Raw genomic sequence first — 26,743 nt, 5'->3', positions numbered from 1 at the left:
TGCTTGAATGGATTAAAAGAACTAATCCTTTTCAAGAACAATTGTTACTTTCAAAATCTATGTATGCAAGAAATATAGTCTTACCTTCTTTTGCGCTTCCCTTTTCCCATCCGTCTTCTAGAATCTGACTCTGTCTGCAAGTCTGAGGTCGCCTCAGACTTCAAAAGCTTTGCTGTGGCGTGGGCATAGTTTCCTGTAGGTGATAGACATTTACCAATAAATATTAGTAACTACTATTTCAGAAGCACGCCTTACTTGTGTTATTAGATACATAAATATTATTATTACTAGTCACCATTCAAAAACAGTCACATTACCTGCTTTTCCCAGGACGCGCACTTTAAACTGCAGCCAGGTAGGGTTTGGAACAAGTTCCTCCTTTACTGCCTTGTTGATGTTAACTCGTCCTGGTGGCCAGTAACAAGCATCTTCCTCTGGTCCCGTAAACCACTTGCAGGGTACGATAGCTACACCTCCACCATCCAAAAAATCCACAACCGCAAATGGTAACATGCTGGAAAAATGCAAAACAAGCAGGCTAATGCAGCTGTGGGAATGCCATAAATACAGATTTAAATGGCAAGAGCACTATTTTTCTCCTTAATTCCTCAACCGATATCACATGCAAGTCTTTGGATAAGTTTGAAACAAAGTGAATTCCAAGGCATGCCGAGTCAATTGGGTAGCTGAAAAAAGATTAATAGTTTTTAAAGAAGTGACAGAGAACCTTGGGAGTTTCACAAGAAGAAAGAAAAATATTTCTCACAATGAGAATCCTTCCCCCTAAGGAAAAACTGTTATCGCCTTTACAGCAAGAAATTAATGTCTGTCCATAATTGTATTGCTGCATGTTCCAAGTTCATCAGTCACTGGTCCAGAGAAATGGAGCTGTTTGAGAGGAGAGGAAATTGATATTTTCTTCTGTTTTGCCACTCTCTGCTTCTCATGGATGCGCCTAACAATTTTCTGCACAGGATTTTGGGGCCTCCGTACAATCTTTTTAAGTTGACCTAAATATGTTTCGAATGGGAAGCAGGAAATGCTATCCAAAGGACCAAAGTTCCGTGCATCTTGGGCAATGTGTATCAAAGAATGGATGTTGTATCCAACAAATTCAAGGCCATAAATAATGCCAAAATCTTGGACAAAAACTTTCAAAATATCTTCAGCATAGTCACAGTTTTCAGTGCACAAATCAGGGCTAAGAAGAATTCTTATCGATACAGACAAAAGTATAAAGATTCTATACATTGTATCAGGTATATTTTTAAGTAGGACAACAAGACCAGTGTAAAGTAAAAACTGCCTTAATTCAGTTGCTTTCCACATACTAATTTCTAGAAGAGACCTTGGTTTCCTAGCAAAATTCCTCGGCAAATACTGCCTGACAGAAGCCATGAATGCAGAAATCGTAGTGAGATTTTTAACAGACTGTCTGCATTTCAGAGGCCCTTTTAACCAAAGCTAAATCAACTGGCGCATCGCCCCCAAACACACAAGGTGCATATAATCAAACACAAAACTTGAGACTAACCCCACACCTAACTCAGACAGGGGTGAAACTCCTCCTCGGTGCTCTTCATAACCCATTTCCCTAAATGTCTGATCAGTCCTTAGCTCTGCAGACAACTCAGAAAAAAGACATTCTCCTATTTACATGGACACCTTTTTGAGTGCAGCGCTCACATGCGTAATACCCGTTGTGACCCTTCTCACATTTGAGGAACGCAAGTGCTGGAGCATCACATATGAATGCATCAGGAGCAGCAACTGTGAACTGCACATCATTATACTAAATACCCTCCTGTACAACAACTTTAACATCTTGAATAAATTCATTTAAATACTCTTGCACATTTGATGGTTTTATCACACCTGAGTATAAGCCAATCACAAAAACATTTGAATTTGGGATCTCCTTAATCCTACCCAAAATAGGCCACAAACTTACATTGTTGCTGCGGAATAAAGGTAGACCATCAATATTAACTCTAAGCGTGAGAGTGTCTGTCAGATCTCTCAGATCAAAATCTAAAGATGCCAATTCTGCCAGAACTGAATTCCTAATTCCAAAATGATAGTATGTTCCTCCTGCTACATTTTTGGCATCACACTTGCGGTCTGTGGACATTAGGGTTCTACCATCCAATGGCACATTAAGGCCTTTTTGTCTGAGAATTTTCAGAAGAGCAGACAATGCATTTTGAGAGATATTGTATTCTGCAGCCCACTCTGCAAGACCATTTGTGTCATCTAGTGTGTCTGAAGCCGCATGTTCTGAATCAGAACATTCAGAGTCCAGGTCAAAGTCACTGGTATTGTCAGCAATCCCATTTTCAAAACCATCATAAAATATGTCATTGTCCAAAGCATCATAAAAAATGTCTGTGGGATATTCATTTTCTACATTCTCTGTTACATCCTCGACACAATCATGATAAACAGAATCCTCCAATGGTTCATTATAGGCTGATTCCAAACTAAAATGCTGTTGTTCAAATTCATTCTGTTGTGAAACAAGACGAAAATGTTCAGCAACTTTTGCAGCTATTTTCCTTCTCTTTGTTCTCTGAGAATGCTCCATTACTTTCTGTAAGAAAAAAAGCATATGAATTTAAAACAGTTCAAATTCTAATTGAGGCAAAATCATTTGTATGATCATAATAACTATTTGTTTGGTTTGTAATAACACCCAAATACAAACTGATTTACATAAGGCAGAAACACCTGTTGCGTCGGTTTTCATTTTATGTATTTACATATTATGTATTATTGAAAGTACAACAGCCTTATGATTTACTAATCAAACCGTGTCTGTCCCAAGCTGTACAGCTTATTTACACTAGCTTCTCTGTCATCCATAAGACATAATTTACATCATCGTTGTAATCCAGCCAACATGTATACGTGGGCCCCACATGGTTTATGCTTGGGCTACGTGGGTACCAAGTGGGCATGGTCCCAAAATGGGTATCTTATCTGGGACCCACTTGGGTCAGCTAAGTAGTTCCCAGATGGGCAAAAACAGGTGGGCTCCCTATGTGGGTTCTAGTTGGGTCACTAATGGGAAATGAGTGCATGGGCTCAAAATGGGCAACGCAAATGGGCCAGACATGGGAAAACACAATCAGTCCCATATAGGCTGCCTACATGGGCCCAATGTAGTACCCACATAGGTAATCTCTATATGAGTAATGAATGGGTAAATACATATGGGGCCCGCATGGCCAAACCATATACGTTAAATATGGGCAAACACAATCAGTCCCATATAGGCTGCCTTCATGGGCCCAAGGTAGATCCCACATAGGTAATCTCTATATGGGTTATGAATGTGAAAAACATATGGAACCCACTTTGATAAACCATAGTTGTCAGACATGGTCAAACACAATCAGTCCCATATAGGCTGCCTACATGGGCCCAATGTAGTACCCACATAGGTAATCTCTATATGGGTTATGAATGTGAAAAACATATGGAACCCACTTTGATAAACCATAGTTGTCAGACATGGTCAAACACAATCAGTCCCATATAGGCTGCCTACATGGACCCAATGTAGTACCCACATAGGTAATCTCTATATGAGTAATGAATGTGTAAATACATATGGGGCTCGCTTGGCCAAACGAGATGGGTTATATATGGGCAAAAACAATCTGTCCCATATAGGCTGCCTACATGGGCCCAAGGTAGATCCCACAAAGGTAATCTCTATATGGGTTATGCATGGGAAACACATATGGAACCCACTTTGATAAACCATATGGGTCAGACATGGTCTTTGATATAATCAGACGTGGAAGTCGTCATTGTGTAAAATTCTATAGCAGTGAATGAGAGAATACATTAACTGCTTTTGTGTTCCCATTTGCTCAAATAGCAAATGAAAAACTCCATATTAGTGTTTTCACAACTTTCAAAAAGAGGGGAAAAAAAAAGAGATTGGCTGTCAGATGTCACTCCCACAGCGTTATATTATATTTTGCATAAAATTTCAAAAACATAGTTAAAGTATAGTGTTATAAATGTACCTTTAAAAAAAAAAAAATAATTAAAATATAAAAAAAAAACTGCAGGATTTACGATGCTGATGACTGTTAAAACGAGTCATCACAGTCTTTGAAATTTGTATTTGTGTTCTGTAGCATTCAATACAAATTAAATAATAATTTAAACATTTAAAAAGTCAGTAATTCTGCTGTTTGCCAAAGGTAATATATTGTACATTTTGTAAAAGAAATGTGTTCAGCATGTGTCATAGCAAAAAATAAAAAATAAAATAAAAAGCAAAAGAAAAAAAAAAGGACATGCTTATTTTGCGAGCTGTTGGCGGTCTAGAAGGAGTGAGCTCACTGCTACGGTTACAACTGCGGTGAGTTGCGTACATCTTTCATTATATGATGATGTGGTTAATGTGTTTAAATAAACTCTGTATATAATTCCATAACAGAATACATTTAGAGAAGTTCCTTTAGCTGTAAGAGGGGGAAGTGGTCAATTTGCTAATTAACTTTATTCGATATTGGAATTCGTGAAATGTACAATAAAAAAATACACATTAATAAGTCATGAAGTCATCTCATGGGGCATAGAAACGTTCAGGTCAAATAGTTCAAAGTTTAAACACAAAACGTTTGTTTATCAGCAGAATATTTTTTTATCATTCTAAACTTTTTCAGATTAAATTCGATGCCCCTTTGTCTGTTTTTTCCGCACATTTTTTTATTTTAATGTGCATTATTTAGACAGATATTTTTTAATATTCTATGTAGGCTACAAGCTGTTTAGCCAAAGATATCCACTATAAGGGGATAGGCCATCCCGTACAATACGAGATCGTCTTGAAAATGCCTCCCGTATCAATCTCTATTTTACATTGACCTGTAGCTGAATAAGCAGCACATAGATTTTGCAGTGTGGAGAATAGCAAATAAAATGAAATAATTTCATAAGTATTAGAGAAGCCCATTTACACGTGATTCCAATGTCTTTATTTCCAAAGCGACAGAGTCATGGAGTATGGCGGGCCGGAAGGTCCAAAAATAGGACTAATGATTTGTCGTAGGAAGTCACTATACTATAGCCACTAGCTACTGACTTTCCCACTGATAGGCCAGCGGTGGATCTGTATATGTACCCTCCTCACACAGCGGGCGACTCATGTTCCTCAGCAAGCGACTCACTCTCCTCACACAGAGTCATGTACATCGGCCTAATATTATAATAAAATCATACCCTTTGCAAATACCGTGGTGGTGCAATAACTGAATTGTAAAGTGTTACATGTATGTTGTAAACGTCATATATATATGTGGCAATAGTACCAGTGTTTCAGAGACATTATATATCAACAGAATCATCTCTCCATATACATTTCAATAGTATAAATACAGTCCCACATAAAAACATCCTCCAAATATGATATCAAGCAAACAATAACATTGACAAAACAAAAAGCAGTAGTAACAATGAGCCGATCTAAACCAACGGAACAAAAAAAACATTAACAGTATGTTAGTGGACTGATTTGATGGGGCTCTGCACTGGATGAGGTTGATCTGATGAAATGAAAGTGGCACCATGCAGAAACACGTGTGCTTTTACAATCTGAAAGCACTGATGAAACAGAATGCACAGAGAACAACCAAGAGACAGAAACAGTCTACAGAAGCTTGAGCAGGACACTGAATTGTGTAGAACTCTATTGGAGGGTCTGAGACAAGACTAGCTCAGATGGTGGGCTTAGATTTAGATCATATAAGATGGTTTGATTAGTGAGGTGGCTTGTAGGTCTGTTCTATTAGATGGGCAGCTGGAACTTGACATCAACCTGGGCCTCTTTGGCCAATGATACAATTTTAGATAGCTTCACAACAGAGACAAAAAGAGAAAGATAGTAATTAAGATCAGAATCAACCTAAAATGATTCCCATTGCATTTTTTTTACCTTTATAAAAGGCAATTTCACCCCAACTGTCATCTTTCATGTCAAATGATATACATTAAGTCACTATATGGCTTTTACCAACCAAATTGACTATCAACAAAAATATTTTTCCCACTGCAGAGAAAACAATCTGCATCAGAGGTGGCATTTAGATATTCAAGAAATTTTATATGCAAAACAAGCATTAAAAAGCCACTTTAAAATAGACATCTGTAAAGCTTTTGTGGATTTTATAAATTATCCTTAAAATAGAATAATTTGAAAAGTGACACTTCCATTTGATTCACATTGGTATCAAAATAGGTAAAACACATTTAAAAGTTACATACACCATTATGTTTTTGTAAATATCACATTTGTTAACTGTATGGTTTGTGTTTTTGTCTATTTTAAAACATAATTATTTGATAAAACCATTCAACATGAATGCCCCATGAAGTTATATTTATGGAAATTAACTTAAAGTAATACATAATGAGTACTTGAGTTTAAACATTCATTTAACTCGTGTCTGCAAGTTAAACTTTGGGGGATGGTTTACACAGAGCAAATAGCCCAAAATAAAGACAACTTGTCTCCATTTTGAGTTAGAGCAGCTGCCAGCAGCAGTCCTTACATGAATTCGTATTGAGAAACAAAATATTTTTCTATTTAATTTGTAATTATCAATTAAAGTGCCCCTATTATGGATTTTTGAAAAACACCATTCATGCAGTGTGTAACAGCTGTATGTGAATGAACACAGTATGCAAAGTTGTAAAGCTAAAAGTGCTTCATAAATCGTTTATTCAAAGTCGACTCTGAACCGCTCAAAAAAGTCTTTGGACTTCAAATCTATTTTCGTGAGGTTCACACATCACAACTTATTGCATTTGCATAATGCTCACCTACACAGCTTGGGCCCCTAAATAGTGACCATTTCACTCAATCTTAGTGCCTCGAAGTATAGATCTAAGCCAAAACATTGACTTGACATTAGGGGATGGATGTGGTGGGTGACTTCTTCCAGTACAACCTCCTGAAGGGATGCGGGAGCCCCAGGAACTGCAACAACACCACAATCCATTGCAGGAACAGGACCATCCCAGTCCACTCCAAAGTTAGTGAAATCCATCTGTTACAACCAAATAAAATAAGGGGAGGGAAGGATGGAGTTTAGTTTGGAATAACTACTGTTAAAAAGGAACCAAATCATTACACACAAAAATAAATATATATGCTGCTGTCATTTACAGATATTTTAAAGCTAAAGGTTGTTCTCAGGCACACCGTAGTGCAGAGTACCTAAACCCCCTTAGCAGTTCCAAAATAAAATGCAAGTTTCCATAAAATAAACACAAAGCAAACAAACTGTAATTTATTCATAACTAATAATTCTTCTATGTAATTTAGATCTTCAGCAGCATTTAGAATGGTTGCCAAGCAACACAGTGGCACAGTATGCTGATGTAATTGTCACAGGTGTGACTGATGGCTCAATGGCTTCGATCACAGATCAGCCAATCAATATCAAGGACCAGAATTATCTGTATCATAAGATATAAAAAAAAAAAAAAAAAAGTTATTTTTTTTTTTTTTTTAAGTGTGATGGTTTCAGTTTGTTAAAGGGGTGGTTGATTGTGATTTCACTTTTCTAACTTTAGTTAGTGTGAAATGTTGCTGTTTGAGCATAAACAACATCTGCAAAGTTACAATGCTCAAAGTTCAAAGCAAAGGAAGATATTTGCTTTTAAGAAAAGGACTACAACAAACGGCTGGTAGGGACTACACAACATTCCTCCCGTGTTAGTGACATCACTAACCCTAAACCCTAACCAGGACATAGTTCTAAAAGGTTAGTTCACCCAAAAATCTGACATGCTTCACTCACGTCTCCGAACGCATGACTTCCTTTCTTCTGTGGAATACAAGATATATTATGTTTTATTTGCCCAAACATTTTAAGTTCATTGTAAGCAAAACTGTTAGGTTACTAACATTTTTCTACATATTTTCTTCTATGTTCAACAGAAGACAAAAAGTCATACAGGTTTGAAATAACATGAGGTATGAGTAAATTATGACAATATTCATCTTTGGGTGAACTGTCCCTTTAAGGGTTTATTTTAGTTTATTTTAACATGGAGATTTATTTTTGCGGAGGATAAATTGCATTTAACAATGTTATTAAATTATTTCAAATTACTATTTACTACTTTACTACTTACTGTTTGTTCAGTAACAAAGCATTGAGTGCCAGTCACAATTAATTGAGATTATTTTTGCGATTTAAAACGTTATCATCCAACAGGGTAGAAAATAAGCTTTTCAAATAACGCAAATCCATATTTACATAGTATAATAGTAGTAAATTGATCTCACGTGTCACAAAAATCACATCTACTGTCCTGCAACAGAACAATAACCAGGTGGTCACACTAATCCAAAACCTGCCTAATTATCTAATGTTGCTTTCATCCAACTTACTGGATCAGCTGGAGCATCTGTATTCAACAGTTGACCTGAAACCCACAACTGTTGCGGAGATTTGTTGCCTTCTGATGAGAGGGGATGTCGGTCCCACACCTATAGGGTGAGAATTGTCACAAATAAATGGAAAGAGATTCACAAAAAAAAGGATCAAATTCATAAATAAATAAAACCTATTTATAAATATTTGTTTTTATTTTCAAATCTCGTTTTATGTCACAAACAAAACTCTGGCTGCCATTCATTTGCAAATCCACGCATGCATCTGTGGATTTTAAAACACTTCAAGTCAAAGTGCAGACAACGCCACAAATAAGTGGACTCTACCCACCATTTACTCAAGCCAATCAAATAAAGGCCACATTGAGCTGACCAGCCGTAGCAGGTTTTTGCTACAACAAATTAGGCTTATACGGAAGCGTATTGCATTCACTTGAGGAAACAAAATCTACTGTTTTTCTGAATTAACGAGTTAATTATCTCAGAATTATGAGATATTAATTCATAAAAACAGAGTGAAAAAATGTTTTTCAAGAAATATACGTTACTCATAATTTGAGAAGTCATTAATTCAGAAAAACGGCAAAAAAATTCTCGTAATTCTGAGATGATTAACTCATTAATTCAGAAAAACAGTAGATTTTTTTTTTCTTCAAGTGAATGCAATACGCTTCCGTAGGCTTACACTCAGGGTGGGAACAGATTCCTTTTGTACCCCTAAAAGGAGCTGAAATCTATGGACACTGTTCAAACTGAGCTGAGCTGTTGTTTGTGTGGTTAAAACACCCTGTTTCCAAAAGACTATTGTAGTTTAAGGCTTCATTATCTTGATTCACTGATTTCGATGAAAATATAAACTCAGGATTATACACAAATTTATCACAGATCCAGAGCATCATGATCAGTAAAACCCTCTCGCGTTGTTCCTCGTTTCTACGGCATTTTCAAAGGCTCATAAAATACTGTGGCTTGGCTTGATAGATAGTCTAATTCTAAACGAAATCCAAACATCTTTTTCTGTACCAATTTAATGGGCCTAATAAATCTCATTTTATTTATTTGTGAATATGATTTAATTTCTGTGAAACGCTTTAAATTTATTTGTGGATCTTAATCTATTTATTTAGAATATTGCAACAATTCTGACCCCATACACACCTGTCTGAACAGGTCAAGGTCCATATTCAGTCTCGGCACCATGACATAGTGTAGACAGATTAGGTGTTTTTCATTGTCTGGGTCCAGTGCTCCAATATCCTGCAGATACTGGAAAGCTGCATAATAATTTGATGTGACCGGACACCAGACATCCCGCCACAGACGCTCAATTCTTTGGTTGTGGACACTTCTTCCAGTAATATAGCTGGTCTTCTCTAAGTTGTAAACAGAAGGAATAAAGAAAACAAACAGTCCATATTACAACAAGAAATGGTCTAATAGCATGTATAAATATGCACACTACCAGATGAACATTTGGCTACAAACATCTTCCAACGTCATTGTAAACTTTTCTCAGTGGTCCTCAGCCTTTTTTTGGGGCCAGCTTTTCCCATTACCCCCATTGTATAAATTGAGAGACAAAATGCATGTTACCTGGTCCACGAAGAGGATGCTCCAACATAAATCTTGCCACATCAACATTCTCACCACCCTTATCACTCCTCACTCTGCTTGGCAAACCAAACTGCTCAACAGCTTCCAAAAATGCCTCCAAAACTGTTGCGGCCTGGTTGTTGGTGGAAGCCTTCAAATACATTATTTTACGGCTGAATCCATCTATACCCCCGTGTATGACGATGCGCCACCGTTTACAGGATCATCCATTGATTCCCTACAGTCAGACTTGACGATCTCTGACTCGAAGTTTGTTGGGACAGTGTGAACATGACAGTTTTTTTTCATAAAATTTTAAATCCAACATCAAACTTGTTTGTTGGCATCTGTCTGTGTGGTGTGAATTGGCCTTAATTCATTAGGAAATGTTAATAACTTGTGGGCATAATGATAATGGCTGTAAGGACAAAGAACTACACTATCCAAATATATTAGTTCAATATATCAAAGCTAAAAAAAAAACACAGAATATCTTACTTAATGCCTGTACTCTTAAGATATCCAGATACCATGGCATATCCTGAATTTGGACAACGTTGATGAAGTCGCTAACAACTTTTCTCAAGTCTTCAGCAGAAATCTGGCTGTACGTTTGCTTCACAGAAAGCCCATATTCCTTCAATCTTCTCTTCACCGTGCTTAAACTCACATGCAACAGACGGGATATCTCAGGAACAGTAAAGTCTAGCTCAAGGAGGTATTCAAGCTGATCCATGGTGATGTTAAAGGCAGGCCGTCCCTTCTCACCAGTTTGTTTAAGAACTAGAGCTTTGTAACCATGACTTGTTGTATACCTTGTTGATGCAAGTAGCTCGTAAGCCTCCTGTAACTTCTCCAAAACATTGTCCAAGTTTCCAAATGATGAACGGTCAGCACATTTCCCAAGTAGACTGACCACATTCTCTATTTGGTAGAGTATACTATCCACATCATCGTCTGAAACAGGGCCTGCAATTCTCTGCCCTAAAGATATGAGGAATTCTGCAATGTGGGCTGCAACGTCTTGAGACAGTCCAGTCCTGCAGTAAAGTTAAACAGCAAATGTAAATTTACATTTTTTTTTTTTTTGGACAAAGACATGTGAATTAGTTACCTGCTAGCTATATATTGAGAAGCAAAACTAGAGGATTTAAACTTTAAAATTTGTTCAAAAAATATTTGTAATAGAAATCTGAAGTTGATTGTTGACATTTGCATTTGTAGAAAGACAAACCTGTATTCCGCATTTGAAGCTGCAGACAACACTTTCTTTTTAGAGCAGCTTTACATCCAAATTGTTTGCATCATCAATAATTTTCCTGTTTAAAGCACGTTTTATGGGTAACGTTAATCGCTCTAGTGCCTGGTTAAAAATCAGACATCACTTTATTAAACAAGTAGTTTGAACTACGTTCATTTCTTTTAACTTAAATGTTACATACCGTTATACTAGTATAACCGAAGCTATTGATTGTGAAATTACCGGTAAACAGAACTCGTTATTGTTTGTTTTTTTTGGTGTTGTTGTTGTTGTTAGCTTAGATAGTAACTTAGCGTAGCATACAGCTAACGTTATCCGAAATGAATAGATTAAATTTTATTCACCATCTACGATAATTCTTTGATAAAAACTTAGATGACAAATATGATACAAGCATAATTTTGACTACTGGCTTCTATAGGCTACTCTTTGATTAAGGTAAGTCCCTAGTATGTCTGGTCATCCCAAAACAACAATTCTGCAGATAAAAATGTGCTAATGTTATTATCGCCCATCTATAACTTACATTTGTTTAGGAGTAAATATTGTATAATTTTGTTGGTCGCTAGCACTATTCAAAATTAGGAAAGCAAGAAAAGTAAAAGGTCCAAATTGCAGTAAAATTGTTCATTCAATACATGACAAACTCTCTTACCGTTCAGACATGATGCAGGAAATTGTTACCTGTTGTAGGTGGCGATGCCTGCTGACTGTATGACATAAAACGACTGAAGAGTTCGAAAAGAGGACCAAACATGTAAGCGTTTTAAAGGTAGTGCGGTGATGAGTGAATGCAGGTGCTGCTGATCAGAACTCAGGTGATTGTGAATGTGAACAAGTGGGTGGGGTGTAAATCTGGTGCTGAGGGTGTGGCTGACTCTGACGACACCAAAGAGCAAGTAATACCAGATTAATGGCAAAATTAATCAATTTATTGAGAAACTTCATAAATGTTCAATTTGTTTCTTGCAACAACTAATACTTTGAGGATGAACAGAGAAATTTGGCAATGTATTACTTTATTTTATTTTTTTTTTTACACAGGTTCATATTTTCCAAAGGTTCTCAAGAAGATTAATCAGCATTTAATGAGAAACTTCATAAATGTTCAAATTATCTCATTGTAACAACTAAGACTGATGATGAACAGAGACATTTGGCAATGAATTACATATAGATCACACAGGTTCAAATAAAATTTTGCCAAAACCAGCCGATCCACGAACTGCCTCTATAATTATTTCAAAAAGGTCATCCTCAGAAGAACTACCTCTAGGTAGGTACAGCACAGTAGAACAAGTAGAGGCATAGGGAAACCGTTTCAATTCACCCTCTTGGTCATAGAATTGAATTTCAGGCTGCTGTGGAAATCCAAGGGGTGGCACAGCATCTGCTCCAGTTACAAATGTAAGGAGGTCTTCAAAGGTCAGCTGCACCCGTTTTTCTGTACATTACAAGTTACATCACAAAAATACAGTTTAATTGCTCAGTAGTTTCTTTCCAAGAGTAATCTATTAATGTACTAAATGTTAATTAGGCCTAAACACAAAGAATTGCCAAATGTATTGCCTATTATTTGTAATGTTATATGCCATAGTGCACTAATACTTCACAATCTGACTATACAGTCCCTGAAAATAAGTAAATCCTAATGTTTACAAGTTATAGGAACCCCAGTTGTACACAAACAAGCAAACAAACAAATTACAATATTTGAAGGCTTGCTTGTTTGTTCATTAATAATAAAATTGCATGTGTTAAACGGATAGTTCACCCAAAATGCACATTCTGTCATTATTTAGTCAGACATGCATTTTCCAAACCCATAAAACGTTCATTCATCAACGACAAAAAAAAAATATATATATATTTTTAATATTCTCTCATGCTTTATACAAGCTCAAACGTTCCAAATGCTCTACAAAATGTGAATGCACATGACAGTGAGTAAATGACAACTGAATTTTTATTTTGTTGGTGAAGTATCCTTGAAGTTAGCTAAAAACTATGTCTTGTAAAAGTACCTTCAATTGAACTGAGAAGACACTCCCAAGAAAACATTGTGTCCTCCTCCGCTTCCCGCCTGTTGGAACCCTCCTCACTCCAGACAACTTTAAAAAGAGCTCGGAATGACAACCTTGTAAGTTGTCCCTCTTTGTGGGTAAATAGTGGCCTGAAGGCATTCCAGTGCCTTTCCACCGTCTCCCACAGTTGGCCACAAGAGTTGAGCCCTTGTTTAAACTGCGTTATCATGTCCGATGATCTGGTAGTTAAAACGGCACTGTAAAAATGTTTCCTCAGTAATTTCCACTCAAAAGAAAAAAGTTTTGTTCAGCAAAATATTTTTTTTTTCAATAGACGTTACACCTAGATTTACCCAACAATAAGGAAGCAAAGATTTGTCACTGCGTGTTTCATTGTGTCTTAAAAAAACATGACATTTAAACTATGTAATTGATAATAATACCTGTGAAAAATGAAGTGCTTCACAATCCGTCCATAAATTTGGGGAAGGCATTCAAGGTTAGCGTTGTATATCTGTGGCACTTCACATTCAGCGATCCATTCCCCAAGATCTTGTTTAAGCTTCACCAAATCATCTTCTGTGCTGCACTGCTTAATCTTTTGTAATAAATGAGAACAAGTTGTTCAAAGCAGATATTCCAAACAGAGAAATATCATTTTAAAACAAACTTTTAACCTCTGGGGACATGGTGAATAGGCTAAAGTCCCAAAAAGTTGGTGTGTTCCTTTAAGGGATAAGATTATTGACTACAGGGGACTTTAACTAAAATGGTGAATACCTTTTGGACATTTTCCTGCACCTCCCTGTCTGGCAACACCTCAAACTGGAAGTTCTGTACATCTGCATCTTGACCGCACATTAGCAAATACAATGCTGGGTCCAGTGCTTTAAGGCCTGGTCCTCCATGAATCAGAGACCAGGCAGTCAGTTTCCCTGCAGTATAGTACCTGCCCTGCTCTAAAGATGACTGGTCATATGTAAAAAAGAGGTTTCCTTCCTGTCCCTCAAAAACTCCTAAGGATGATCGGACCTCCTTCATCAAAAGCCTATAACAAATTAAATAAATAGTTGTGATAGTAATAATCAAACAACAACATAAGTTATTTAACAATTCTCTTACACCTTGTACTGTCTTAAAAAAAAAAAACAGACATCAGAAATCTGTTTCATTTTAAATGCACAAAGTAGGCATTTAATGGTGACAGAGAGGATTTACAATGCTATAGCCCGAGATATTCATAAATTCCTGGCCCTCCTTAAGCATAACAGTTTGGATTTCTATGAAGTATTAAAACTTTATAATAAAATTCCATTTGTAACATTAACTAAGGTAAAATCAAGTCAAGTCACCTTCATTTATATAGCGCTTTTTAGCAATATAGATTGTTTCAAAGCAGCTTTACCGTGATTATAGGAAATTAAAGTAACAGATTGTTTAGGCTTTACAGCAGCTCTAGAATAAAGTTATTGTCCAGATAAAGTTAGTTTTGATTGATTCACTTCCATTACAAAGATCATTAGTTATTAACTTAGGGGCCGTTTACACGTACAACCGCTCTAACAGAAAACCCTTAATGCGATCTGGCCGCTCATTTACACAAAAACAATTATTATTTTAATTATTTAATAATAATTATTATTATAATTATTATAAATAACGACTTTATACTGGTTCAAAATAAATTTACATTTACAAAACACAAATTAAACACTTTACTGAAGTATTTAGTTATTGCACCACCACAGGATTTGCAAAGGGTATGATTTTATTATAATATTAGGCCAATGTACATGACTCTCTGCGTAAGGAGAGTGAGTCGCTCGCTGTGTGAGGAGAGTGAGTCGCCCGCTGTGTGAGGAAAGTGAGTCGCTCGCTGTGTGAGGAGAGTGAGTCGCCCGCTGTGTGAGGAGAGTGAGTCGCCCGCTGTGTGAGGAGAGTGAGTCGCCCGCTGTGTGAGGAGAGTGAGTCGCCTCGCTGTGTGAGGGAGAGTGAGTCGCCTGCTGTGTGAGGGAGAGTGAGTCGCCTGCTGTGTGAGGGAGAGTGAGTCGCCTGGCTGTGTGAGGAGAGTGAGTCGCCTGCTGTGTGAGGAGAGTGAGTCGCCGGCTGTGTGAGGAGAGTGAGTCAGCCCACTGTGTGAGGAGAGTGAGTCGCCCGCTGTGTGAGGAGAGTGAGTCGCCACTGTGTGAGGAGAGTGAGTCGCCGCTGTGTGAGGAGAGTGAGTCGCCCGCTGTGTGAGGAGAGTGAGTCGCCGCTGTGTGAGGAGAGTGAGTCGCCTGCTGTGTGAGGAAAGTGAGTCGCTCGCTGTGTGAGGGAGAGTGAGTCAGCCCGCTGTGTGAGGGAGAGTGAGTCGCTCGCTGTGTGAGGAGAGTGAGTCAGCCCACTGTGTGAGGGAGAGTGAGTCGCTCGCTGTGTGAGGAGAGTGAGTCGCCCGCTGTGTGAGGAGAGTGAGTCGCCCACTGTGTGAGGAGAGTGAGTCGCTCGCTGTGTGAGGAGAGTGAGTCGCCCGCTGTGTGAGGAAAGTGAGTCGCTTGCTGAGGAACATGAGTCGCTCGCTGAGGAGAATGGGTCGCCCGCTGTGTGAGGAGAATGAGTCGCTCGCTGAGGAGAATGGGTCGCCCGCTGTGTGAGGAGAATGAGTCACTCGCTGAGGAGAATGGGTCGCCCGCTGTGTGAGGAAAGTGAGTCGCTCGCTGTGTGAGGAGGGTACGTATACAGATCCACCGCTGGCCTATCAGTGGGAAAGTCAGTAGCTAGTGGCTATAGTATAGTGACTTCCTACGACAAATCATTAGTCCTATTTTTGGACCTTCCGGCCCGCCATAATGGAGCTCGATCATGCGCCGTAAACCCGCGCATTTTTTAAACACTTTGAGCTCATGTCCGCTCATTGGAGGGAAATCCAAATATAAAGTTGTCAATGCGTCTTTCCATTAAGGCGAACTCCACAGTTTGCCAAAAACCACAGTCAAGGTGGATAAATATTAATACCTATTAATGTAATATTTCATACATTATCAGAGCCATAACCTGTTATTTTTAGACATTATTAGACAGATTATTAACTGATATTATATATATATATTTTTATATTGGTTGGTATGAAGATTATAATTTAAATGTTTTATTATTAGAATGTTATTATAATGTTTAATAATTTATGATCATAGCTAATCCTGTCATATACAATATATTGCATTAAAAGGTTTAAAAAAAATAGTTTATAGTTAAAAATGGGAAACATAATTTAGTCCTGATTTAAGTAAATTAATTAAAGATTCAAAATTCACCCCATCCAGAATTGTTTAAAAGTGATAAATGGTTTCAAACAGAATGACTGCTTAAGACACACATATCCTGATAGAGTTCTATAGAAAGCAAATGATAATATCAAGTACTCTTCACATTTGTTCTCATGTTTTATTGTTGAGCTGTCAAGTTGTCATGTGTTGCAATAATCAGTTAGCATCTTATTCTATTTATTATTCATTTTTCTTTTCTTTTCTATTTAATCAAACATTAGAATAACCCAAACAGCCTTTTCTACTATGAGCATCATCATACTTCTTTTGCATAAATTCTTTTTTTTCAGATCCTGAATAGCTGGCAGGTGTTCTTCCATATACCATGTAAGTAATTAGAATGTATTATTTTTCCATATGCAAATATAGTTTCACTAAGGATATTAAAATTAGATGATGTAAATCATGATGAATCACATCTCATTAGAAATGTAGTTGCAAAAGTCTAAGGTGTCGAGTGGGCCAAGCTGCACTTCTTTAGGGCTTGACTGCTCCATAAAAGAGGAAAATAATCAATACTTTGTATTTATTGCAAATTGATATATCGGTTATGGGCAATGTTTTTACAATGCCTCATTGATTTTTACAATGCCTCATTGATAGTTGCGTTTAATTTCGAGGGCTGCATCCTCCGTAGGTCGCATTTGAAGGCTGCATACGTCATCGAAATGGTCTCTTTTAAGAAAAGTAACTGAGTACGCAGCCCTCGAAGACGCAGCATATAAATCTATTTCTGCCCCTGGTTTCTGTGTGTTGTAGTGAAATGGATTACCTTAATGGAAATTCACGGACGAGGAGGAGGAGAATCAAAGTCAGAGTGCAGCAGCATTTAATGAGTATTGCAATGGAGGCAATGGAGCAGGCAGATCAGGCTGTAGACCAGGCAGTGTAAAATATTGAGGACAATGGTGATGAAGCTGTTAATCTGGATTTTGATGTTGATACTGAAGTTGATGACTTGTACATGGCAAGTGATCCTGATGAAGACTCTTGCTCTGATAATCTTGAAGAGGAACCCCATAATGATGCTAAGAGGAAACTGGCTGAATGGGCAGCTAACCGAAATGTGTCTCATTCTGCACTTTCAGAACTATTAGGTATACTTTTGGAGCTAGGTTTGGATTTACCAAAGGATCCCAGAACTCTCCTCAGTACAGTGAAAGAATGTGATGTGAAAGAGATGGGTCAGGGTAGCTACTATCATTTTGGCCTTACAAGTGCAATAATTTCAGAATTGAAAATTACAAGCGAGAGTGAACTGACAACAGATACATTGACTGTTCGTGTGAATGTTGATGGATTACCTCTTTCTAGGAGCTCTAATATGCAGTTGTGGCCTATATTAGGTCAAATAGTTGAATTACAAAAAGCAAATGTTTTTATAATCGGTGTCTATGCAGGTCCATGTAAACCTGAATCAGTAAATGAGTACATGCATGATTTTATTGAAGATTTAAAAGTTGTCACAAGAGTTGGTGTAACTTTTAATGGTAAACACTACAATGTACCGCTGCCAGATGCATTTATCTGTGACACTCCAGCAAGAGCCTTTTTAAAATGTGTCAAAGGTCACGGTGGCTACAGTTCTTGTGAGCGTTGCACGCAGTATGGCATTTATCTTGATGGTAAAGTTGTGTTTCCTGACATGGATTCAAGCCCAAGAACAGACACTCAGTTTGATCAAATGTTTGATGAAGAGCACCACCACTCTAAATCACCTCTCCAGGGCCTAGGCATTGGCATGGTTTCCAGTTTTCCTTTGGACTATATGCATTTAGTTTGCTTGGGCATTGTCCGTAAATTAATTGCTCTGTGGTTCAAGGGACCATTACAGTGTCGGGTTTCGTCTTCTACTCTATCTGCTATCTCTTATCACTTGAAACTGTGTAGACCAAGCTTACCTCGGAGCTTCTCCAGAAAGCCACGTTCTTTGACTGAGTACAGCCAATGGAAGGCTACAGAATTCAGACTGTTTTTATTATATACAGGGCCTGTTGTGCTTTTTCAAAGATTACCACGTCAACAGTAAAATAACTTTCTCGTGTTGTCATCTGCTATGAGAATACTTTTGTCTCCTATGTGTAGAGAATTCTATGGGTATGCCCAAAAATTATTAAGATTTTTTGTTACCAACTTTGAGAAGATATATGGGACAAAATTTCTTGTTAACAATACACACAGTCTTTTACATTTAGCAGATGATGCTAAAAAATATGGCCCTCTGGATTCAGTTTCATGTTTTCCATTTGAGAATTATTTGGGACAGTTGAAAAAAATGGTGAGAAGACCACAGAATCCTGTGCAACAAATTGTCAGGCGTGTTTATGAAAGGCAATTATTTGCTCACATGTCCGAAGACATGCCTGAAAATGTTAAACTGACACAGCCTCATGATTTTGGACCAATGCTGACAGAATTTCCCCCTGCATCAGTATGTTCAATACAAAATGTACAAACACAAAGACACAATGATCTCAAGCTCCATTGGTGCCAATTGTTTTGAACTTGAGGGAAGAGTTGGGATTGTGCGGAACATTGTTCATTCCGCTGGAGGAACACATGTGGTGTATGAACTTTTTGAAACAGGGACATGTTTTTTCAACTACCCCATTGATTCTACATCTCTTGGAGTCTGTTTGCTATCAAAATTGTCTGGTCAGCTTTCCAGTGCTCCAGTGACAGACTTCACTAAACCGCTGCTTTTACTGCCTCTTAATAATTTGTTTGTGGCTTTGCCTCAGCTACACACTACATGATTTATTGAACTCTGCAGGGTGTCCTCGTTCAGTGTTGTGGAGTTTGTGGATGAGGTTGACCCTGATGGCTGCAAGAAAATTGACATAATTCCATTCGAGTGGTTCAAGGGCACAGAGAGAAAAGAATGCTGGTGGCCACCAGCCTCACTGGTCAATGTAACGAAGGCTGTGAAAGAGCACACACCACCAGCCAGCAACTGGATAGCGTTGCGTGTAATGCGAAGTGCAGGTAACTGATTTTCCTCCTTTATTAAATATAGTAGAATAAATACTGCTATACTTTGCTTCCATTAATTAGTTATTTAACCCTTGAACTCTTTATGTTTGTGTTCATTTCTTTACATCTTTACTTTCCAAAGTAATACATAAAGGGCTGATATAACTATAGGTTTTCACTCCTACCAAGCAGGATCACACCAGGCTTGACATAGTTTATTAATTAAATCAATGTGCTCTTGATAGATAGGAAAGAAAACCTGCAACCACAATAGCACTTTGCAGATAAGATGTGAAATCTGATTTATAGTTATTTGCATATATTCTGGAACAAATGTTCCAGAATACCAAAAAAAAACAAATGCATTCGTGGTACTAAACGCTAATGCGAATTTCGAAATCTGCCTCACTCCTGTTATTGTGTATCATTGTGTTTTACAGCCACTTATGCCGAAGCTAGGGTTAAACTCCACCAAGCTGAGTATTCATCAGACTTGACAGACACAGACACAAATATCTCAAGAAAAAAAAGGTAGGTGTTATTAGGAGCAATGCAGGTCAAATTCCATGCCCTCTAGAAATAATATGAAGGTAGTAGGTAAGGTGTGTCTTATATGTTTGTTAACTTCTCTAGACCAAGTGCAAAACTTATCCAGAGTCAACTGAGCACTCAACTGGAATCAAGTGAGCATTCAGATTCTTTGGAGGAGCTTCCACCCACTCCACCAAACCAACTCCTTAGGCCAAAAGTGAGAGAAGTGAGCAATTACTTCCAAAACCCCACTGCCCAACAAGGCACCAGCCCCACAGCCCGAGGAGTTACCAGCCCCACAACCCTAGGAGTTACCAGCCCCAGAGCTACAGTTACCAGCCCCACAGTCCGAGGAGTTACCAACCCCACAGTCCGAGGAGTTACCAGCCCCACAACTACAGTTACCAGCCCCACAGCCCGAGGAGTTATCAGCCCCACTTGTGAAGCCATGTTCACTAAACTTCTAACAGTTTTAGAAGAAGTGAAGGAGACACAACGTGTTCATGGAAAGATGTTGAATGCCCTGCTGAAAAAGCAAGACGGATCGATGTTAGAGGTTCCTGAAGGAGTGGTCTTACCTCTGAAAACCCAGGCTGACCTTGAGGCTCTTGATCAGAAGCTGGGGGATCGTAGTGTCATGTCTGCTGTTGTAAGTTTACATTATTTATTACATCTAAGGTCAAAAACACCTAAGGCCTACAATTTTATTTTAATTGGTGAATTGTTGTGGTTTATTTTTTTTATTGCTATACCCTTTTATAAGTCTAAAATAAAGTTTGAATATCAGTAAGTATTTGTAAATAAGTAAAGTACTGCAAAGTACCATTTGATATAAAAAAAACATTTTTCTGTCTACTTTGAGGAATTGATTTGATTAGTCTTAGCTTATTGTTTTTGCAGTTTATGTAAACCTTTGCTTTCTCTCTTTGGCTCTCATCCTTAGGTTGCCATGGTGGCAGATGTGGGCAGCACAAGCATAGATGACGCAACGAGAAGAATGATGAAATACATCTTTTCAAATGAGCTGGCATTGGAGTACAATTTGTTTGGCCGTCATGGGAAAAAAAAGTTTAAAGATTTGCGTATTTTCAACGTTGTGTATGGTAAGTAAATTAACTTAGTATAACTTAAGTTGTTAATACTGATCTTAAATTTGATGGTAACACTTTACAATAAGTTAACATTAGTCAATGCATTAACTACCTTTAGTTAACAGTGAGCAATGCTTTTGTTACAGTATTATTCTTTGTTAACATTAGTTCCCCTTCTGTCGCTCTCTCTACGTTGTGTCAGAGAAGCGACACTAGGGGTCTCTCTTGAGCACCGAATATGCCTCTGAACTTTATGAAAAAATGCCAATAGAATGTTGGCAGTCAGTATTTGCATATCCCGCCCCGGACATACGGGTATATAAGGGAGCAGATACGATGAGTACATTCAGCAATTCTCTTCGGAGCCAGAGGACGCATGCAGCTCGCTGTCATCGCTCTCAAATCCTGCCTCTCTGAATGCTCTGCTGACTGCTAGATCTACGGTGCACTTCAGCGGCTTCTCCTTCTTGTACGGCTGTGCATTCTGCCCCTGGGCGCTTCGGCAGCGCAGAGTTCTCTCACGAGAAAACTCTAAACTGTTAAAAGAGTGTTTCTTTCCTAAAAGAGTGAAATTTCCATTAAAAGAGCAATTTTCCTCTAAAAGAGCGATACACAGAGCGTGGAATGTCCTTTTCAGGAAGCGTCTTTGTAAAGATGCCATTTCCCCTCTGTGTAGTTCCTGGATGCGGTAGAGTGCTCTCCGCTTCAGACGGCCACAAGCGCTGTCTCGTGTGTCTGGGCGCCGATCACACCGAGACAGCATTTGTGGATGGTTCATGTTCTCATTGCGAGAACATGACCATGGTAACGTTGCGGTCGCGGCTTGCTTTCAACAGAAAGCATGCCACTCCAGCCGCCCCCCGCGTCGTTCCTCCTTCCCATGGGATTGAGGATGATGCCGTTGGCGCTGAAGGCGATTTGGGGATGGCAACGGGTGCAGCTCCGCCGGGTATGCCCCCTCGGACCTCCCATCCCCCAGCACGCTCGTTAACATCCGTCGGCTCTCGGGGAAACAGCGGCTCGCCTCACAGCTGGTCCACCTATCCTCCAGAGCGCGAAGCAGATGAGCTCGCCGCTGCATCGGAGAGCGCGCCGTCTGACGCTGACGGCTCCACTGGGCTGCCCCCCTCTGGCCGGCATGCCCATCTGGAGGCGGATGCTCGGATGGCCGATATGCTTTCCCGGGCCGCCGCCAGCGTGGGGCTGGATTGGAACCCTACGTCCTCCCCACAGCCTTCGCGGTTGGACGATTGGTTTCTGGGGTCTGCGTGTCGCTCACAGCCTCGCCCCACCCCAGTTCTTTTCTTCCCGGAGGTGCATGATGAGCTGACGTCTACGTGGAGAGCACCCTTCTCCACTCGTCGTGCCACCCGCTCATCCGCTCTCACCACCCTCAACGGCGGAGCGGCCCACAGGTACACCGCGATTTCCCCGGTGGATAGAGCTGTTGTGCACCACCTTTGCCCCGGAAGCTCTACCACCTGGCGGGTCGCCCTGTACTCCCGTCCAAGCTGTGTAGCGAAGGCCTACAGCTTGGCTGGACGCGCCGCTACCGCCCTGCACGCCATGGCCCTCCTGCAAGTCCACCAGCCCAAGGCGCTCAGGAACCTGCAGAGGGGTGGTCCTGACCCAGATGTGCTGCAGGAACTGCGCTCAGCGACCGACCTCGCCCTCAGAGCCACGAAGGTCACAGCGCAGGTACTCGGTCAGGCGACTGCCACGCTTGTGGTTCAGGAACGTCACCTATGGCTCAACCTGGTCGAGATGCGTGAGACGGACAATGAACGCTTTCTCAACGCCCCTATCTCCCAGCTTGGCCTGTTCGGCGACACCGTTCGGCGACACCTTCTCCACGGTGAAGAAACAGACGGAGGCCATCTCACACATGATGCCACGCCACAAGCCTGCCGCCGTGGGCCCTGCCCCGTCTGCTCGCTGAGGGTGTCCTCCTGCGAGAAAGAACCCTGCTCCGCCTCAACCCGGGCCCAGCTCTCAGCCTCAGCGTCGAGCTCAAAGCAAGAGGTAAACGCCCCCTGTCTCCAGGACCCCTTCAAGCGCCCCCAAGCGCACCTGAGACAGGCAACCCAGAGCCAGAGAAGTTAGCTCCGGAGGTGGTAAGACTGCTCCATCCCCAGGTGGAGGGCCGGGAACAGAATCCTTTGTTTTTTCATTTGCTGCACCCCCTTACGAGTTCGGGTGCACTACTAGAAGCGTGGCGTCCTCGTGGGCACTGGCCCGGGGCACCACCCTAGCAGACATATGTAGAGCAGCAGGCTAGGCAACACCTAATACCTTTGCGAGATTCTACAATCTCCAGGTTGAGTCAGTTTCGTCTCATGTCCTCTCAGGTCCGAGCCGGTAGAACTCGGTACACGTTACAGACTGACCGGGTGGATCGCTTGCACCTAGCGCCCTTTCCCTTACCCAAGGCAAAACAGTGCGCTTTCTTTCCCAGGAGATCCCACTTGCCAGTCGGATCCCTGGTCAATTCCTCCCTAGCCCTCGGGATCCTCAGTTCAGCGGAGGAACTGTCCGACCCAATCCATTGCAGGTACTCTAGTACTACCTGTACTGGAATAGGTGCTCCACATGCAAGGGCCTCCTGAATGGACTCCTTCTGTGTGTATTCTCACGGTTCTGTCCTCTCACGAGCAGACTCCCATTTCTCCCTTGGGCAACCCCAGCTGCCCCGGTTGCCGTGTTGTAGCAACTCCCCCCTCCTATGGGGCTGGATCTACCACCGCACCATTCTTCCCACTTGAGACCTAGATGGCCTAGTGATGTATTCGCAACAGTTACCTCCCCTTTTCGGGTGGGTGTGGCCTCTGCAGGGTCCCTCCCTCTCAAGGGAATTGGGCAAGACCCCCTTCCCTCAATGCATGTAAGGGCCCTGGCTGTTCTTGCTCTATGCAGAGAAACATAGAGAGAAAAGAGGCCCGGCCAGGCTCGGCCCGTTCCCAGGTTGGCAAGAGTCACCTTGTTCCCTCCCAGGGTAACTAGAAGGATTCCGAACGACTCTCTGGGGCATTGGAGAAGGGTACCTGCGGCCTGACACAGGTGGCCGTCCTCGCACGTTGAAATGCCTGTGTGCTACTGTGTCAGCAGTACACGTACACGGCTCAGCGCATGGCGTGATTTAAATTGGACCCCTAGTGTCGCTTCTCTGACACAACGTAGAGAGAGCGACAGAAGGGGAACGTCTAGGTTACGTATGTAACCTCCGTTCCCCGATGGAGGGAACGAGACGTTGTGTCCTTCCCGGCCACGTCGCTGAGCCGAGCCACTGTTGTGGCCGGATCATTTCTGGCTCCTCAGAGAAATCCTGAATGTACTCATCGTATCTGCTCCCTTATATACCCGTATGTCCAGTGCATTCTATTGGCCATTTTTCATAAAGTTCAGAGGCATATTCGGTGCTCAAGACAGACCCCTAGTGTCGCTTCGCTGACACAACATCTCGTTCCCTCCATCGGGGAACGGAGGTTACATACGTAACCTAGACGTTAATGAAAACACAACTAACCATTGTTAATTCATATTAGTTCAGGTCCATTAAGCTATATTAACACAACAAGGTAAACAGGTAAAATGTTTTATGTTTTATTTTGGTTATGTGTTAGTAAATGTTGAAATTAACATTAATTAAGATTAATAATGCTTTAGAAGTATTTGTCATTGTTACAAAGGTAATTAACTAACAACAAATAGAACATTATTGTAAAGTGTTACCAATTTAATTTTAAAATCTGCAGACAGAATTACTTATTGAATTCACGTGCCTACTTAATCCTGTAAAGCCCGACAGAAAATCTATTTTATTTAAATGGTGCAGTACATTAAACTTTTAGTCAAAATATGTTTTTTAATGGAAGGACAGACACAAGCTAAATTTCCCTGTCGCTTTCTGCTGTGAGTGTGGACTGCCTTAGACAGAGAGCAGACGCATCAAATCAGGTTTGTTGCATTAAATCCATTAGACAATGTTCCTCCACATAATATTTCTTTAGAACATACACACCAAATAGTTAATTATTTTATTATTTCTTGAGACCTCATAATAATTCTACACTGTTTATGGCATGACTGCAGTGCTAAAGTTCATTGTCATCAAATTTTGAGTGGTTTGTTAGATCCGCCAAATTTAGTAACTACCGAATTGAGTCATCCAGAATGTGATTATCTGCCGCTACTGATCTGCGGCCAATTGATCAGACCATCCCTATTTGTAATATTAATTATTTTGTATTAAAAATACATTTGTTTTTGCAGAGGCTCTTAAGAACAACCCCCTGACATCAAAGGTCAACCAGCAAGAAGCTGAGAGGGCACTGTCAAAATGGTTCACTGGAGCAAGAGACAGAGGACAAAGGGCATCAAGAATGCACCAAAATATGGCTGCAGTTTAAAGTTTACTGAAAAGGTTATAAGAAGTTGCTGTATCTAGCTGTTGCAGTTCTTGTATTTTTTTCTGACTATTTTGTTCTAAAAAGTGGGTTGACAGCTTTCCAAAACACTCAAGGCTGGTTCTAAAATAGTTTTGTGACATAAAGCTGTTTAAAATAGTTAAGCTAAATAAAGCTGGATTTTGAACATATTTCAGACTCACTGTGTTCTCTACTGCTTTCTGCTGGTAATTTTTTGATATTTTATTTGTGAGGTTTTTCTATTCAGATTTGCATACGTAAGCTTGCTTCAAAATTAACATTTTGTCTGAACCTCTAGTAAATTATGTTATGTTGTTAAGTTGTCTGTTCAGAATCGTGATCTCTGTCTGAAACACTAAAAGACTCGGGATTCTCATTTTAACCTAATTCTAACATAAGGTATTAAAACTGTGACTCTTAAAGCAACACCATGGAACTTTTCCTCTTCGGTCGCCCTACTGGTTGGAAACAAAATTGTCCATTACCGCTGTCGTAAATTATTTAGCCTACCATCGCACGCACGCTCCCTGTTTATCCAGCACCGGCTTTAGAATGAACGATGTCCACAGACAAGGAAGAGTATGTTACATGATTTCATGAAAGTATGATGTATTGCGACATCAGAAACAAAGAAAAACAAAATAATGACTATTGTAACGCTTGACGTAAAGCAAGTCAAATTTGTAGTTTTCTTATGTCTCATTCGGACTACAGAAACATGACCCGATATGGCAAAATTGCATAGTGTGGTTATAGCAGATATAGGGCCGCAAAGCGAATCCAGAAGTGCCGTTCACCCTGTTACGACTTGATGAACCACTGATAAGATTTTGGAAACATTATTTTAAGGTAAAAACTGTTCCATAGTGTTGCTTTAAATTGAGCTATCCTGGAAATTTAAGAATCATCCACACATCACCTCAATTACCCAATTTATTTCCTGTTCAAATGTTCAAAGTTTTCAGTAAAGACTTAAGTCAAATACAGGTTCAAAATCTGTATTTTAACTATTTAAACAATTAGGTATATAACTTTAAATAGATACTCTTTAATCTGACATAAATCTGCTTCTTTAAATATTGTCTCTGGAATTTCAGTATATAGCATAATATGATGGGTAAT

At 39.9% G+C, this 26,743-nt stretch overlaps 2 protein-coding genes across 2 annotated transcripts in view; one reads left to right on the top strand and one right to left on the bottom strand.

Annotated features, from left to right (window-relative positions):
• LOC127648178 (histone H3) overlaps positions 1-26,743 on the top strand; it is a 1,095,985-nt gene that overhangs the window by 429,074 nt on the left and 640,168 nt on the right. The window lies entirely within an intron of this gene.
• LOC127647925 (NACHT, LRR and PYD domains-containing protein 1 homolog) overlaps positions 1-26,743 on the bottom strand; it is a 249,836-nt gene that overhangs the window by 172,424 nt on the left and 50,669 nt on the right. The gene's annotated exons all lie outside the window — the stretch shown is intronic.

Source organism: Xyrauchen texanus, chromosome 1, assembly GCF_025860055.1.
Source record: "Xyrauchen texanus isolate HMW12.3.18 chromosome 1, RBS_HiC_50CHRs, whole genome shotgun sequence".
In the NCBI taxonomy this organism is placed as follows: Eukaryota; Metazoa; Chordata; class Actinopteri; order Cypriniformes; family Catostomidae; genus Xyrauchen; species Xyrauchen texanus.
The sequence above is the reverse complement of the archived record's forward strand: the minus strand, read 5'-3'. Positions and strand labels throughout refer to the sequence as shown.